General features: G+C 46.5%; 1 protein-coding gene across 1 annotated transcript in view; it reads right to left on the reverse strand.

Moving 5' to 3' along the window:
* FSTL5 (follistatin like 5) overlaps positions 1-8821 on the reverse strand; it is a 683196-nt gene extending 674375 nt beyond the window's left edge. Inside the window, exon 1 of the mRNA XM_084856378.1 lies at positions 8374-8821. The gene's annotated coding sequence lies outside the window, so the exon portion shown is untranslated. The remainder of the gene's footprint in view (positions 1-8373) is intronic.
* Between the last annotated feature and the right edge of the window lie 5366 nt (positions 8822-14187).

Below are 14187 nucleotides of genomic sequence, written 5' to 3' on the forward strand. Positions count from 1 at the left end.
TCAAGAGAACAAAAGGAAATATACTTAATGGTTAAATTTCTGTAGCAATAAAAATATCCTAATCACAACCTTAATAATTCCGATCCCATAAGGTAAGGAGATCAAGGTAGGAGATCATCACTGCAATAGTGTAATATCAAAAACTCTGGTATTACTCTGACAATACCTATGTTCAGTCTCATATGCAGCAGGGTCAAATGTCATGTGTCGCTAAACACATCTTTGAGTCATGTGAATGGATTCTCCTTTCTATTTTTCTAACCAGGATCAACTGCACCTGTATCCAGACAAACACTACAGCATGGGTGGACAGTAGTTAATCTTCCCCCTGCCCACACCATTTTCCCCCTGTAAATTCCCTCCCATGCTTCTGTTTGCTGCTATTAGCATCTTTGAGGGTATGTGGCAGCTTTGGAAGTGCAATTTTTAAACCACCTTCCCGATGCCCCCACCAGGGACCAAATATTGTCATGGGGTGTGGCCGTACCCCTTTTGGTGTCAGGTGATATGGCCATACCCCCTTTGATGTCATTCCGCCCCCACAGGACTGGAGGGGATCATCCGGCTCTCCACCCAATTGTGGTTGCCTTCCCTTGCCATATGTCATGGTCCCATTGTGGATCAGGATGCCTGCCAGTTCAAAAAAAGAGGAGAATCCAGTCATGAATTGGATGTATTTAGCATCACCAATTGCTTATAGAAGGCATGCAATTTTAGATCCAATAGGGACCATAAGATTTCCAGTTTAGCAAGAGCTGCAGTCCTAACCACACAAGTTTGAATGTTCCGTATATATCAAGATAATCGCATTCTAGTTAAATATGTTTAGGGTTGAGGCCTGGGTTACACAGGTATACTCAGTACTTGATTGCTCAGCATTTGACTGTCATCCACTTGAGGACCGGCAGCTGTGTACTGACTAGTCATGATGTTTGAAATTATGTGAGGTACCACAATGGCATATTGTGGTGTTATATCTGTGATGGACCACGCATGCCAGTCATTTCTTGATGTTGCAGTTATCAAGCAAAGAAGATGTAGGTATGAACCAGCCTTTATGCTAAGAGAACAAACAACTAGTAATGAGGAACAATTCTTCAATTTCTCTTGTAAGTTGACAGTTAATAATTTCCTTTCCCAGCTCTTTTGTGTCCCTAGTTTCCAGAATACCATAAAGGCAGGCCAGATTTAAAGACACCCCCGTTCCACCCTGGCATCATTTCTGAATGTCTATTTTTGCAGTGTGTGCATATAATTGCTTGCTTTGAACATATTTTATTTGGGCCCAACAATGTGTCCTTTTATAATTTGGAATTCCACAAGAACAATAGGTTTGTTGTCAGTTCTGAACAAGGGCAACAATATTGCGTTCCTCTGCATGCATTTGAGATTAGATTGATCAGATGTTTGACCACGTAAATATAATTTTCATCAGACAGCAGACAACTATGTACTTTAGGGCTTTAATTGTTTTTTTTATTATTAATTGCACTGAACTAAGGTCTATTGGGAGAAAGAGAATTGGCTATACTGAATGTAAAAGTTTTCTAATCATACCAGCCTGCAGTCCAGAAATAATTTATTCCATACTAGATGTAGAATGCCCCTTCATGGATCACTGACTTGTTGTGGCGAAGGGGCTTGTGTAACTCAGTGAAGCCATAAGCTATGCCGTGCAGGGCCACCCAAGACGGACAGGTCATGGCAGAGAGTTCTGACAAAATGTGGTCCAGTCCACTGCAGAAGGAAATGGCAACCCACTCCAGTATTCTTGCCAAGAAAACCCCATGGAACGTATCACAAGGCTAAAAGATATGACGCTGGAAGATGAGCCCCTCAGGTCGGAAGGTGTCCAATATACTACTGGGGAAGAGCAGAGGGTATTTCCAAGCAGCACCAGAAAGAGCGAAGCGGCTGGGCCAAAGCCGAAAGGACACTCAGCTGTGGATGTGTCTGGTGGTGAAAAGAAAATCCGATGCTGTAAGGAACAATATTGTCTAGGAACCTGGAATGTCAGATCAATGAATCAAGGTAAGCTGGAGGTGGTCAAACATGAGATGGCAAGACTGAACATCGACACCTTGGGAAACAGCAAACTAAAATGGACAGGCATGGGCGAATTTAATTCAGGTGACCATCATATCTACTACTGTGGGCAAGAATCCCTTAGAAGAAATGGAGTAGCACTCATAGTCAACAAAAGGGTGGGAAAAGCAGTACTGGGGTACAATCTTAAAAATGATAGAATGATCTCAGTACGAATCCAAGGCTAACCATTCAACATCACAGTAATTCAAGTCTATGCGCCAACCACTGAGGCCGAAGAAGCTGAGGTTGATCAGTTCTATGAAGACCTACAACACCTTCTAGAACAAACACCAAAAAAAGATGTCCTCTTCATCATAGGGGATTGGAATGCTAAAGGAGGAAGTCAAGAAATCACTGGGATAACAGGCAAACATGGCCTTGGTGTACAAAATGAAGCAGGACAAAAGCTAATGGAGTTTTGCCAAGAGAACACACTGATCATAGCAAACACTCTTTTCCAACAGCACAAGAGATGACTCTACACATGGACATCACCAGATGGTCAATATCAAAATCAGATTGATTATGTCCTTTGCAGCCAAAGATGGAGAAGCTCTATACAGTCAGTCAAAACAAGACCTGGAGCTGACTGTGGCTCAGATCATGAGCTTCTTGTTGCAAAATTTTGGCTTAAATTGAAGAACGTAGGGAAAAACCATTCAGGTATGACCTAAATCATATCCCTGATGAATATACAGTGGAGGTGAGGAATAGATTTCAGGGATTAGACCTGATAGACAGAGTGCCTGAGGAACTATGGACGGAGGTCCGTAACATTGTTCAGGAGGCAGCAATTCAATCCATCCCAAAGAAAAAGGAATGCAAGAAAGCCAAGTGGCTGTCTGATGAGGCTTTACAAGTAGCTCACGAAAGAAGGGAAGTGAAAAGCAAGGGAGAAAGGGGGAGATATATCCAACTGAATGCAGAGTTCCAGAGAATAGCAAGGAGAGACAAGAAGGCCTTCTTAAATGAACAATGCAAAGAAATCGAGGAAAACAACAGAATGGGAAAGACTAGAGATCTCTTCAAGAAAATTGGAGATCTCAAGGGAACGTTTTGTGCAAAGACAGCCATGATAAAGGACAAAGAAGGCAGGGACCTAACAGAAGCAGATGAGATTAAGAAGAGGTGGAAAGAATACACAGAAGAACTATACAGGAAAGATCTGAATGTCCCTGATAGCCATGATAGTGCGGTCACTGAACTTGAGCCGGACATCCTCGAGAGTGAAGTCAAGTGGGCCTTAGGAAGCATTAGTAACAACAAAGCTAGCGGAGATGACAGTATTCCAGCTAAGCTATTTAAAATCCTAAAAGATGATGCTGTTAAAGTGCTGCACTCAATATGCCAACAAATCTGGAACACTCAACAGTGGCCGCAAGACTGGAAAAGGTCAGTTTACATTCCAATTCCAAAGAAGGGCAACGCCAAAGAGTGTTCAAACTACCACACAATTGCGCTCATTTCACATGCCAGCAAGGTGATGCTCAAAATCCTACAAGCTAGGCTTCAGCAGTATGCAAACTGAGAACTACCGGAAGTACAAGCGGGGTTTCGAAGAGGCAGAGGTACTAGAGATCAAATCGCCAACTTTTGCTGGATCATGGAGAAAGCAAGAGAATTCCAGAAAAACATCTATTTCTGCTTCATTGACTACGCTAAAGCCTTTGATTGTGTGGATCACAACAAACTGTGGCAAATTCTGAAAGAGATGGGAGTACCAGACCACCTTATCTGTCTCCTGAGAAACCTGTACGAGGGTCAAGAAGCAACAGTAAGAACCAGACATGGAACAACCGAGTGGTTCCAAATTGGGAAAGGAGTACGACAAGGCTGCATATTGTCACCTTGTTTATTTAACTTATATGCAGAGTACATCATGAGAAATGCCGGGTTGGATGAATCACAGGTCGGAATTAAGATTGCCGGGGGAATTATCAACAACCTCCGATATGCAGATGATACCACCCTAATGGCAGAAAGTGAAGAGGATCTCAAGAGCCTCTTGTTGAGGGTGAAAGAGGAGAGTGCAAAAGCTGGTTTGAAACTCAACATTCAAAAAACGAAGATCATGGCATCTGGCCCCATCACTTCCTGGCATATAGAAGGGGAAGAACTGGAAGCGGTGACAGATTTTATTTTCTTGGGCTCCAAGATCACCGCAGACGTTGAATGTAGCCATGAAATTACAAGACGCTTGCTCCTGGGGAGGAAAGCTATGGGAAACCTAGACAGCATAGTAAGAAGCAGAGACATCACCTTGCCGACAAAGGTCCGTCTAATCAAAGCTATGGTTTTCCCAGTAGTAATGTATGGCTGTGAGAGCTGGACTATAAGGAAGGCTGAGCGCCGAAGAATTGATGCTTTCAAACTGTGGTGCTGGAGAAGACTCTTACGAGTCCCCTGGACTGCAAGGAGGTCAAATCAGTCAACCCTAGAGGAAATCAACCCTGAGTGCTCATTGGAAGGACAGATACTGAAGCTGAAGCTCAAATATTTTGGCCACCTAATGCGAAGAGAAAACTCTCTGGAAAAGACCCTGATGCTGGGAAAGACTGAAGGCAAAAGGAGAAGGAGACGGCAGAGGATGAGATGGCTAGATAGCATCACTGATGCAATGAATATGAACTTGAGCACGCTCCGAGAGAGAGCGTAGGACAGGAAGGCCTGGCGTGCTATGGTCCATGGGGTCACGAAGAGTCGGACACGACTGAACGACTGAACAACAACAACAAAGATGTAGAATGACAATGTAGACAGGAATGGAAGTCTTAAAAGAGCCAGCACAGTATAGTGGTTCTTGTGTTGGACTAGCACTACAGAGATACATGTTCAAATCCCTACTCAGACATGAAAGTTAGCTGTGTGACTTTGAGCCAGTCACTCTCTCTCAGCCTAATCAACCTCATAGGGTTGTTATGAGGATAAAATGGGGAGGGGATAACCCTGCATGGCACCTTGAGCTCCTTGGAGAAAGGCCGTGATTAAAAAATAAATAAAGTAATAGCTCTGCCCTAAGAACAAGTTCACACATGGAGCACCAGTCATAATTCCCTCCACAAAATAACATTCTAGCTTTTTAGGGCCAACAGCCATCTGGAGATAGTCTATATCAGCCTGCTGCAACCTGATGCCCTTCAGATATTTTGGACGTCAACTCTCATCAGCCTCAGCCAGCATAGGCAGTGGTCAGGAATGATGGGAGTGGTAGCCCAATATATCTGTAGGGTACCAGCTTGGGGTATTCTGGTCTGTGTGAACCTAATGTACACATCAGCACAAGATTTCATGCAGTCCCAAAATTCCAGTGCCTCCAAAACATGCTTCTGAAATTGCAGGAATGACTGCAGTGCCATGCATAGTGTGCTTCCGGTTTATACAGGCCAGCTTCCAAATGGTTGTGGGCATGCACAAACCACACTTATCTTCAGGGATTATGGCAGGAATTATCCCAAAGTGGTACACAAATTTTAGCACTTCCTCTGCAGGAGCATTATTATTTTAGAACATGAGTAAAGACAAAGAACTGATGTTAGCAAAGACACTTTATATCGTGTGGCACCTTCTCCTAATTGCCTGCATACAGTCTTTTTAAATGAAAAGATCACAGCTGGCCAGGCTGGTTCTACTAGTAGGCAAGCAGATATGGCAGCCTTAAATGGTAGCAAATCATGGATTATTCAATGAATGTATTATTATTATTACTATTACTAGTATAACAATGTTTTGCCTCAGGCAACAACACCCTTTGGGCCACCTTTGGAGCTGTGAACAAAGAGGAAGAAGTATCAGTGTTCAGAGTCTCTTTACTATTTGATTCAAAAGTGCTGAATCTGACCAATAGAAAATCTCTGTGTGTGGTGGTACTGTTCATATCCATGCAAGTTCTTTTCAAAATTACTCCTAGAACTTTCTCTTCTTACTTTTCTAACTCCACTGAATATTAGTAAACTAGCCAACAAGCCCCTAAGAAAGAAGAGTAAAGCCAGAGAGTGGGAGACAAAAACACAATCTAACCATGCATTTCTGTCTTAGCTGTCTGAATTAATTAGTTAGTCCCTACTGTGGAACAATTTTCTCATATAGATGAACTTGGAACAGAAAACTTTTTCTATTTCTTCCAGGATTCATTAGAACATTGAGTTCTTTTTCAGAGTTGGATGTGTGCAACTTTCTAGAACGTAGAGTGTTTTCTGGACTGTATTAACACCAAAAGACATTCTCAGCCTTCTTGCACATGCAAAACATTCAACCAGGCTATCTGCATGAGAGCAATCATCCTTTCAAAATATGTTTACAAGCTCAAGCCCTCTGCATGTCTGTGCTGGGACTGCAAGATAACTGGCTCCTATGCTTTTCTTCATTTCTATAGTACGGTATAGTAACTAATGACAGTTTTACTTACATATTTGAAAACAAATGTCCTAACATCTCATATTCCTCCTTCATGTCCAAACTGAGGAATAAGATATTTCAAAAATGCTAATTTAATCTGAAAATTTATGGAAACCTAGAAATAGTCCTATTTTCAGAAATTAGCATGAATTTGTCTTTACACTGCATGTTTACATGTACTCCTAAAGTAAGAAAAGAGAAGGTCTGTTATGCAGGGAGAAACTACATTCATTATTTTTCAAGCTGAAATTTCAATACCAATTTAACATAGCCCAGGTACTTAGCATTCACAACTTTTCCTCACCGAATTAAGCAGCTGTTAATCTTACATCCTACTGTCTCCGAATTGCTGACAAACTCTTTGTATTATTATTTTAGCAGATGTTCACTCTTAGCATCACACTTCAACTTTGAGTAAAGAATATTAAAGCAAAAAGTTGTCATATTGCTTTGGAACATAATTGCCATTGATCTGTTCCATTCTTTCTAGCCCAAATGTTGTTGTGTGCTTTTAATTGTGATTAAAAAAAAAAAAAATAGGGGAACTGCTGGAACATGGAAATCATACAGATGATCTTGGTATCGTGTGGGTGTTCTAGAATATAAAGAAAAATTATCTTCTCAGATAGATTATTGAGTAATCTGCAATATGATGCAATACCGTCTGAGAACCTAATTTGCTTCAGTTCAGCCCTCTCCCTCCCAACTGGCTTTAAAATTTCCACTCTGGGATTAATGTTCAGCACACACAGAAAATACCCTGGCTTCTTCTCATTCACCTAGACAGAGAAGACTGGCAACTCACAGAAACTACCTTTCTTCAGTAACCAACCCTTGAAATGGTAAAGAGCTTTGCGAATGGTTGAACTCTTTGAGACATTTCAGGTGCCCATGTTTTCCCATTCTCTTCAGGTACCAGAAGCAGTGGTTCTATAATACAACATAATACCATATTACTAAACGAGAGTTCTACATTGCCATCCACTTCTAGCCTGGAGGAAGGCCTGACATTGACCGATCAATATTGTGGAACAAACAACTCGGAACTTTCAGTCCTTGGAGCTGACCTTGCAGGAGGAGGCACAAGCCCTTAATAAAACTGAGTTTCATAAGTTCTGTAGCAGACAGACCTTTGTTACGGTTATAATCACCACGATCATCACCATCCTTCTCCACAACCTCTAAGCATCAGTCCTGATCTCTCTCTCTCTCTCTCTCCCTCTCTCTCACACACACACGCACACATACGCAGACACTCCAGCAGCAGGGCACAGCAGGCATTTATTTCACAAATCCTCTGTAATTCTTGCTCTGCTCACTGCTTCCCAGAATGACCTTACTTACTCCCTCCTCCCTCTGTTCCCCCTCACTCACTCCCGTAGGAATCAATTAGAGATTTACTCGCCCCAAATGCTGCTGCCCTTCATTTGGAGTCTCTCCTTTAATGCGTTTTAATTAAAATCCAAAACGAAAGTCAATCCTCCTCTGTACACCTCGCAACCTTTCCTTACACCATGCCATAACATTTGTAAAGCCCCCCCAAGCCCACCTCTACAGAAAGAATGTGTGTGTGTGGAAAACTTTGCAACAAAACAGCACCCCTCCTCTCCCCACCTCATCTCACTCTCACGCTTCATTCTGCATTCATCTCTTGTTTACAAAGCCCATTATGATCCTTGAGAGAGGCTGAAATTCTTCCCGAGGGTTTCCTTCGCATTAATCTGTGGGGCTAACAAGCTCGCAACTTTCGCCTGCCCTTTTTTTCTTCTTTTGGGGGGAATCATCCCCAAACTTTGCCCACTTCCGCAGGAAAAAAAAAATGTATTATTAGTATTACTATCATTAAAACGACAGTATTTCAAGCCCAGTTCAATTCTCCTTCTGTCTTACCTGATCGAAGCGCCACTAAAGTCCCCGGAGGGGCGGGGGGCAGGGAGGGGGGACGTTCCGTCCTTTCCTTTTGTGTGTGTGTGGACAAGGGTCTCGTGTGCGCGAAGATCTCGTCTTTTGAACGCTCTGCTTGAAGAGCAACAAAAACAGCAAAAAAGACCCCAATGTAAAAACGTTGCGGAGGAAGGAGGAAGGGAAGGAACCCGACCGGCCGGGCTACTACAACTCCGAAGAAATTCCCACGTTTAGTAGGGCGCGACGGGAGGGAGGCGGCTTCGCGTCCGACGAGCTGCTTTGCCAAGTTGCTTCTGGCGGGGCGCGCAGAAGCGGGCCGGGCGGGGGCGGGCCGGGCCAGGAGGGCTGAGGAGCGGGCAGGCTTCCCAGGTTCAGCACCAGCGGCTCCGTGGACAGCACCAGCTCCTTCCCCCTCCAGGTCGTCTCAGGCACTGAAGCCGGCAGCTGCTCCCGCTCGCGCCTCCCTCGCCGCCGCCGCGACTCAGCTCCAGCGCGTCCCGCCTCTCTCCGCGCGCCACCCCCCGCTCCCCCGCCCGAGCCTCACGTCAGCCCGAGCGCTCCCCTCATTTGCATAGCAGCCGAGGAAGGGGCCCGCTGCAGACGCGGCCCGTGACCAGCCGGCGCTGCCCTGGCCGGGTGCGCTGCCGCCGGCCCCTGCAACTGGTAGCAGCGGCAGCCGGGCAGCGAGCGAGCGAGCGAGCACAAGCGAAGCGGGGCTCTCCCGTCCAGCCTGGGGGGGAGGGGGGAAGCTGACAGCGGGGGAGGCAGCCCCGTCGGAAGTAACCACGATGTTAAACGCTTATTGGGGGGGGGTAGGTGCTAAACGTCGCCACTTGGGCGAAGGAGGAGCAGATTGGAGCGGAGAGGCGATCAGACAGTAAACAGCAACGTCTCGTCATTCCCTGTAGCAGAGAGGGGGGGAGGGGGAGGGGGGACCGCCTTGGCAGGGAAGCCCCTTGGACCCCTCCTCCTCTTCTGAGTTCTGCAGCGTGCAAGTAAGAGGAAGCAGCAGCTGCTCCCATTTCCTCTCTCCTGCTCACCCTTTCTGGACATGATGTACGAAAGTCACTTACCTTTTCGAGGATTCTGTTCATGGGGGGGGGAGGCGTTCCGTCCCTCCCCCCCCCGGAATCCTCGACGGGGGGGGGGAGGCAGTCCGGTCCTCCCCCCCCCGGAATCCTCGACAGCCGGCTGTGCTCCATGGCAGCTCCGCGGAGCAGCCGGCCAGGGCCAGGCCAGGGCCATCCGCAGCCGGATTTCCAGCCGTGAAGGGCTCTGGGTAAAAAAAAAAAAAAATGTACGCAAATGGTGGCAGCTACGGCAGCCACCATTTGCGTTCCTTATTTTTCGCCGTCTTAGTCTACATCAATATTTACGTAGACTAAGACAAAGAAAAGAAAGGGGAACGCAAATAGCGTACTGGGCGCTGTTTGCGTTCCCCTTTCTTGTCTTGGTCTTAGTCTACGTAAATATTTACATAGACTAATATGGCGAAAAACAAGGAATGCAAATGGCGGCGGCCATAGCCACCACCATTTGCATACGCTTTTTTTGTTGTTGTTTTTACCCAGATGTCATAGGCTACGTAAGTCTTTACATAGCCTATCACGTCTATTGGGGGGGGGGGCACACAGACTGCGAATGGCAGCGGCTGGTCGGAAGACCAGCTGCCGCTGAAGCCGCCACTGGAGCTGCCGCCGTCCGAAACATCCGCCTCAGGTAAGTCTCATCCCGGGGGGGATCTGCGGGGGACGGGGGGGTGTCAGGCCATTCCACGATGGATTTCAGGGGGCCGAATGCACTGCCATTTGGCCTCACCAAGATCCATCACGGAATTCTCTGACATCCCTAGACATGAGCCAGGCAAGGAGGATTGGGTCCATGGTGCTGCCTAGAGGTCCTCTACCTGCGCTCGCTCTCTCTGGGTGATGCACCCTAGACAATTGATCTTAACGCTGTTTACACTTACTCCTAAAGTAAGAAAGGAGAAGAACTGCTACCTGGGGAGGAGCCAAATTCCTTATTTCTTCCTGCTGAAATGTCAGTACATTAATTTAACATCAGCAGCAGATAGCTCATCTTTCCATTGCCCATTGCTTGGGCAGTCAAAATCACATGAACAGTATTCACTCACCTGCGCTCTCTCCTTCAGAGTGGTGTGTGTGTGTGTGTGGGGGGGAGATTGGGTCCAAATAGCCTACTCCTCCACGCTACCCCATGAGAGAGTCCTTGGGAGCACAGAAAGGTGGTGGCTGCACCTCTTTTGCTTGCTTGCTCCCTTTGGATGGCTGCGCCCAATTCTTCTCACTGCTTCACCCAAAATAACGGGATGTTCAGGCAGGTAGAACAGGCTTCCCCAATCTGATGCCCTCCAAATGCTTTGGACTTCAACTCCCAGCAGCCCTGGCCAGCATGGTTAATGGAGTGCTGGGTATGGTGGTAGTCTGAAACATCTGGAAGACACCATGTTGGGGATGGCTGAGATAGAAGGTTTCAGAGGGCGAGGGCACATGGGCAGTCTGCTGGGGCGACAGCGGACCTCACTTGCCCAGGCCTTCTTGGTGAAAGAAGGAACAGCCCCATGCTTGTGTGGACTGGAAGGAGCTGCTGCTGCCTCCTCTCACTCACCTTCACTTTTTCACTCAATCTGGCTGTCATGCTTCTTGGAACAGGCAGAGAAGCATGCATGCAAGGGAAAACAGCAGCTGATTCTACCCCCTCTCTCTTGCTCAGCATTTCTGGGCATGCTGGCAGGGTGGATTGGACCCATGGTGTTGCCGAGAGAGAAGACAGCAGCCTCCTCTGCCCACTCACTGCCCTCCCTCTGGGTGGGGCAGCATACAGTGCTGGTCATGGAAGGAGCAGCCATCTCATCCTCTCACATGCTCACCTGAATTCTTCCTCTGGGTAGAACAGTGGCAAGGATTCTGGTTGATGAACCACATCCTCCCTGCTGTGCCATCCAGGCAGAGAGGGTGAAGAAGAGGAGACAGCAGCAGCAGCTTCTTGCATGAGCAGCAACAGCTTCCATGGATCCCTCAGCCTTTCTTGCTTGGCATCAAGAATTGGGCAAGTGATGGTTGCTGCTGTCTCTGGTTGCTCCACAAACCTTTCCCTCCACAAAGTCCACCTGCTTGCACATCCTCTCTCTTTGGGCAGGAAGGATTGAGCTCCGCAGCACCATTCAGAGGAAGAGAATGAGCCAAAGGAGCCAGTGAGCCACTAACTTGTACTTTTCCTCTGCCTGCTCCATTGCCCTCTCTCTCTGAGTGATGCAGAGGATTGGATATACATGGAGGCACACGAGGGAGCCAACTCTCTGAGTGCGAGAAGGCCCAGTGACGAAGCATCCCAGCCCCAGTGACAAAGCATCAGCAAACAAGCAAGTTAAGCAACTGTGCAAGTTTAGCAACAGGGCAAGGAAGCCAGGGCAGTTGACTCTTCCCTATTCTGTACTCGCAGTGAGTAACCATAAATAAATAACTATAAACAATTTCCCCACCTTCTCATCGTAAACAACTAAGTTTTCCAGGGAAAACATACCCAAATAAATAGCCACTTATGAAGGTAGAAAGACAGCAGGGAGGCAGGGGCTATCCAGTGTATTGCACTGAGTGCCACATGTACGACTATCTACCTGCTGGATGGAAGCTGTGGGTGTGTGTTTGGTGTAACAAGCTCCTGGCTCTCAGGGAACAAGTTTGTTCCCTTGGAGCCAAGGTTGCTGACCTGGAGAAGCTAAAAGATGCAGAGAGGTTGGTGGATGAGACCTTTAGGGACATATTAGCTGTGTCCCACTCCTAAGGTGACAGCTCCTCTGCTGTCATGGAGAATGAGAGTCTCGGGGAAGGCGGGCGTCATTCTGAGGAAGAGGGAAAGGATCCCTTAGAAGGGACCCATTCCTCGGAAGATGAACAAATATCCTCTTGCACAGAGGATGTGCCTCCGGCGGGAGGGGGACTTGTGGTAGTGGGAGATTCAGTCATTAGGAACATAGACAGCTGGGTTTGTGATGGGTGTGTGGACCGCATGGTGAATTGCCTGCCTGGTGCAAAGGTTTTGCATCTAGATAGCCTAGCAGATAGTGCTGGGGTGGAGTCAGTGGTTGTGGCCCATGTTGGTACCAACGATGTGGGGAAATGTAGTTGTGAGGTCCTGGAAGCCAAATTTAGGTTGCTAGGTAGGAGGTGGAAATCCAGGACCACCAAGGTGGCTTTCTCTGAAATGCTACCTGTTCCATGCACAGGGCCAGCTAGACACGCGACGCTGAGGAGTCTCAATGGGTGGATGAGATGATGGTGCAGGGAGGAGGGGTTCAGATTTATTAGGCACTGGGGAAAGTTTTCGGACAAGCTGGGCCTGTACAAAAGAGCTGGACTCCACATGAACCAAAATGGAACCAGGCTGTGGGCGCTAAACATAAAAAGAGTGTCAGACAAGCTTTTAAACTAAACTCTGGGGAAAGCTGACAGGACCTGGGAAGCATCTGGCTTGGGTTAAATCTTCCCAAAGGGATGAAGATGAAAATGTTTTTGATGGCCCAAATGTAGAAGGGGAGGAAATAGGCCAGGAGTACATCGTAGAACATAGTAGCCAATCAACGGGGCCAATGTCCCATAGCAAAAGATGCACATGCCAGGGGCATCTGGAGAGAGATACCATGTATAGGTGTTTTTATCCAAATGCTAGAAGCCTGAAATGGGAGAGTTGGAATGCTTAACTTTAAAGGACAACCTGGATATAGTGGGCATTACAGAAACCTGGTGGAGCAGAGAAAACCAGTGGGATATGGTCATCTCTGGATATAAACTCTATAGGAAGGATAGGGAAGGGCGTACTGGGGGAAGTGTTGCCCTGTACATCAAAGAGGGCATAGTGTTGAGCCTACTAGAACACCTAAAAGGGATAGGCTCTTCCACAGAAGCACTGTGGGTGACAATACCAGTCTCCAAAACTAATTTAGTGCTAGGAACATGCTATCATCCCCCAGACCAGAATGCTCAGAGTGACCTTGAGATGGAAAACAAAATCAGGGAGGCCTCCAAACAAGGAAGTGTTGTAATAACGGACAACTTCAATTATCCTCACATTGATTGGATAAATGTATGTTCCAGCCATGACAAAGAGGTTAAATTTCTCGATGCCCTAAGGCTAAATGATTTCTCGATGCCCTAGAACATGGTCATGGAACCAACCAGAGAGGAGGCGACCTTGGATTTAATCCTAAGTGGTGTCGCCCAGGACCTAGTATGAGATGTAAATGTTGTCGAACCAACTGGAAACAGTCATCACAGTGTGATCCATTTTAATATATATTTAAGTGGAAAATTGCCAAGGAAGTCCAACACAGTCACATTTGACTTCAAAAGAGGAAACTTCTATAAAATGAGAGAGCTGCTGAAAAGGAAGTTAAACAAGGGAGTCAAGAGGATTAAATCCCTTTGAAATGCTCGGAGATTACCCAAACCCACAATAATAGAAGCCCTGCCCAGCTAAAATGTATTCCACAGGTTAGAAAAGGTAGCACCAAGTCCAAGACGTTGTGGTTAACAAGCAGTGTTAAGGGAGCTATTAGAGAAAAGAGCTTCTTTCAGAAAATGGAAGTTTTGCCCAAGTGAGGAAAACAAAAGGCAGCATAAGTTTGCACAAAGACGATGCAAGCAGACAATAAGAGATGAAAGGTGGGGGGAAGCATTTTGAAGAGCATATCGCTAATAACATCATGGGCAAAAATAAAGAATTCTTTAAATATATCAGAAGCAGAAAACCAGCTAGGGAGGCAGTTAGAGCACTGGATGA

The sequence above is a fragment of the Heloderma suspectum genome, chromosome 5, assembly GCF_057233095.1.
Source record: "Heloderma suspectum isolate Gila_16-S chromosome 5, 16-S_ref, whole genome shotgun sequence".
NCBI classification, from domain to species: domain Eukaryota; kingdom Metazoa; phylum Chordata; class Lepidosauria; order Squamata; family Helodermatidae; genus Heloderma; species Heloderma suspectum.